At 45.6% G+C, this 3,609-nt stretch overlaps 1 non-coding gene across 1 annotated transcript; it reads left to right on the top strand.

The window, feature by feature from the left end:
* The first annotated feature begins 3,255 nt into the window (after positions 1–3,255).
* LOC119937234 lies at positions 3,256–3,394 on the top strand. Its single transcript, XR_005453954.1, has one exon. It is a non-coding gene; the product is annotated as a small nucleolar RNA SNORA7 (small nucleolar RNA).
* The last annotated feature ends 215 nt before the right edge of the window (positions 3,395–3,609 follow it).

Below are 3,609 nucleotides of genomic sequence, written 5' to 3'. Positions count from 1 at the left end.
ACCGTACCACTATTTAGACGCTCTCTCCACCGACTTCTCCCCTCCTGCCTGCCTCTGGCCTAGAATGCCTGCCCTCTTCATATCTGACAATTCATTACTCTCCCCATCTTCAAAGCCATATCGTTATATTGTACTCTTCCAAGTGCTTAGAACAGTGTTCTGAACGCAGTAAGCATTCATAAATATGATTGACTGACATTACTGAAGGCACATCTCCTCCAAGAGGTCTTTCCTGAATAAGCCTTCCTTTCTTTTTCTCCCACTCCCTTCTGTGTCACCTTGGCTTACTCCCTTTATTCATTCCCGCTGCTCACAGCCCCCAGAATTTATATACATATTTGTAATTTATTTATGTTAATCAATCAATCAATCGTATTTATTGAGCACTTACTGTGTGCAGAGCGCTATACTAAGCGCTTGGGAAGTACAAGTTGGCAACAGATAGAGACAGTCCCTACCCAACAGTGGGCTCACAGTCTAAAAGGGGGAGACAGAGAACAAAACCAAACATACTAACAAAATAAAATAAATAGAATGGATATGTACAAGTAAAATAAATAAATAAATAAATAAATAGAGTAATAAATATGTACAAACATATATACATATATACAGGTGCTGTGGGGAAGGGAAGGAGGTAAGATGGGGGGGATGGAGAGGGGGATGAGGGGGAGAGGAAAGAGGGGGCTCAGTCTGGGAAGGTCTCCTGGAGGAGTTGAGCTCTCAGTAGGACCTTGAAGGGAGGAAGAGAGCTAGCTTGGCGGATGGGCAGAGGGAGGGCATTCCAGGCCCGGGGGATGACGTGGACCAGGGGTCGACGGTGGGACAGGCGAGAATGAGGTACGGTGAGGAGATTAGCGGCAGAGGAGTGGAGGGTACGGGGTGGGCTGTAGAAGGAGAGAAGGGAGGTGAGGTAGGAAGGGGCGAGGTGAGGGAGAGCCTTGAAGCCCAGGGTGAGGAGTTTCTGCCTGATGCGCAGATTGATTGGTAGCCACTGGAGATTTTTGAGGAGGGGAGTAACATGCTCAGAGCGTTTCTGGACAAAGATAATCCGGGCAGCAGCATGAAGTATGGATTGAAGTGGGGAGAGACAGGAGGATGGGAGATCAGAGAGAAGGCTGATGCAGTAGTCCAGATGGGATAGGATGAGAGCTTGAATGAGTAGGGTAGCGGTATGGATGGAGAGGAAAGGGCGGATCTTGGCAATGTTGCGGAGCTGAGACCGGCACGTTTTGGTGATGGTTTTTGTAATGTCTGTCTTCCCCTCTAAACCAAAAGGTTGTTGTAGGCAGGGAATGTGTCTCATTATATTGTATTATACTGTTGTTATTATAATATAATAATAATAATAATGGCATGTATTTAGTACTTACTGTGTGTAAAGCACTGTTCTAAGCGCTGGGGAGGTTACAAGGTGATCATGTTGTCCCACGGGGGGCTCACAGTCTTAATCCCCATTTTATAGATGAGGGAACTGGGACCCAGAGAAGTTAAGTGACTTGCCCAAAGTCACACAGCTGACAAGTGGCAGAGCCAGGATTTGAACCCATGACCTCTGACTCTAAAGCCAGGGCTCTTTCCACTGAGCCGCGCTGCTTCTCAATAATGGCATTTCTTAAGCGCTTACTATGTGCAAAACACTGTTCTAAGCCGTGGGAGGGATACAAACTTCTACTTCCCAAACGCTTAGTACAGTACTCTGCACACAGTAAGTGCTCAATAAATATGATTGAATGAATGAATAAAAGTTGATCAGGTTGTCCCACATGGGGCTCACAGTCTTCATTCCCATTTTACACATGAGGTAACTGAGGCTCAGAGAAGTGAAGTGACTTGCCCAAAGGCACACAGCTGACAAGTGGCAGAGCCGGGATTAGAACCCTTGACCTCTGACTCCCAAGCCCTTGCTCTTTCCACTAAGCTATGCTACTTCTCAATATAATACTATATTATTTTGTATGATTATATTATATTGTTATACTGTACTCTCTCAAGCTCTTAGTACGGTGCTTTGCACACAGTAAGTATTCAATAAATGTTGATTGGTCGATCGATCGGTTGCCTTCAGGGAGATGCCTGATTTTGAGATGGGGGTGGTGGGGCAGTGGGCGTGGGTGTCAATAATATTGGAGAAGTAATTGTGCTGGGCAGAAGAGAGGGCAGAGTTAAAGCATGTAAGGATAAACTTGAAGCGGATTCATTCAATCGTCTTTATTGAGCGCTTACTGTGTGCAGAGCACTGTACTAAGCGCTTGGGAAGTACAAGTTGGCAACATATAGAGACAGTCCCTACCCAACAGTGGGCTCACAGTCTAGATGGTGAGGTCTGCCTGATCACTCAATTTCCTCCAGCAGCGCTATGCAGTTTGACCACAAGCGCAAAGGAAGCAGACTGTAGAAGTAATTCAGGGCCATGGGTCAGCAGTACAGGGCATCACACTTACCATCATCATCATCATCAATCGTATTTATTGAGCACTTACTATGTGCAGAGCACTGTACTAAGCTCTTGGGAAGTATAAATTGGCAACATATAGAGACAGTCCCTACCCAACAGTGGGCTCACAGTCTAAAAGGGGGAGACAGAGAACAAAACCAAACACACTAACAAAATAAAATAGAATAGATATGTACAAATAAAATAAATAAATAAAAATAGAGTAATAAATATGTACAAACATATATACATATATACAGGTAAACTTATTTGTAAACTAGTCTACTATCTCCCTCCCAGGGTTGGCTACAGAGAAATAGTGTGGCTTAATCAATCAATCAATCGTATTTATTACTGTGTGCAGAGCACTGTACTAAGCGCTTGGGAAGTACAAGTTGGCAACATATAGAGACAGTCCCTACCCAACAGTAGGCTCACAGTCTAGAATGGCTTAATGGAAAGAGCCCAGGCCTGAGAGTCCGAAAACCAACTCTGCCACTTGTCTGCTATGTGACTTGGGCAAGTCAGTTCACTTCTCGGTGCCTCAGTTACCTCACCTATAAAATGGGGATTAAGACTGTGAGGCCCAGGTGGGACACGGACTATGTCCAACCTGATTAGCTGGATCTATATCTGTGGTCATTCATTCATTCAATCGTATTTATTGAGCGCTTACTGTGTGCAGAGCACTGTACTAAGCGCTTGGGAAGTACAAGTTGGTAACATATAGAGACGGTCCCTAGCCAACAGAATAGTGCTTGCATATAGTAAGCGCTTACCAAACACCATTTTAAAAAAAGGCAGCTAATAGAAAAAGACCCCTCTCAAGGGTCGCAACTGGAGAGTTTCCAGTACTCTACCAGTCTCGACTATGGGAGGGAGAGTCAAGCAGAGGCCTACCCATTCCATTCCCAGCTTGGCCAGTGGCTAGCGAGTGGAAGGCAATCCGCTACAAGTCAAACCTCACCCACGCTGGGCAGTGGCGGCACGAGAGAGAGTCGAGGGGGGAGATTCAGGTTTACCAAGCAGAAGAAGCATTGGTAAACCACTTCCATATTTTTACCAAGAAAACTCTATGGATCCACTACCAGAACGATTGCAGATGGAGATGGGGCGTTCTGGGAGGGATGTGTCCATGGCGTCGCTATGGGTCAGAGACGACTCGACAGCAT

Source organism: Tachyglossus aculeatus, chromosome 1 (assembly GCF_015852505.1).
Source record: "Tachyglossus aculeatus isolate mTacAcu1 chromosome 1, mTacAcu1.pri, whole genome shotgun sequence".
Lineage (NCBI taxonomy): Eukaryota > Metazoa > Chordata > Mammalia > Monotremata > Tachyglossidae > Tachyglossus > Tachyglossus aculeatus.
This window is presented reverse-complemented; position numbering and strand designations above follow the sequence as displayed.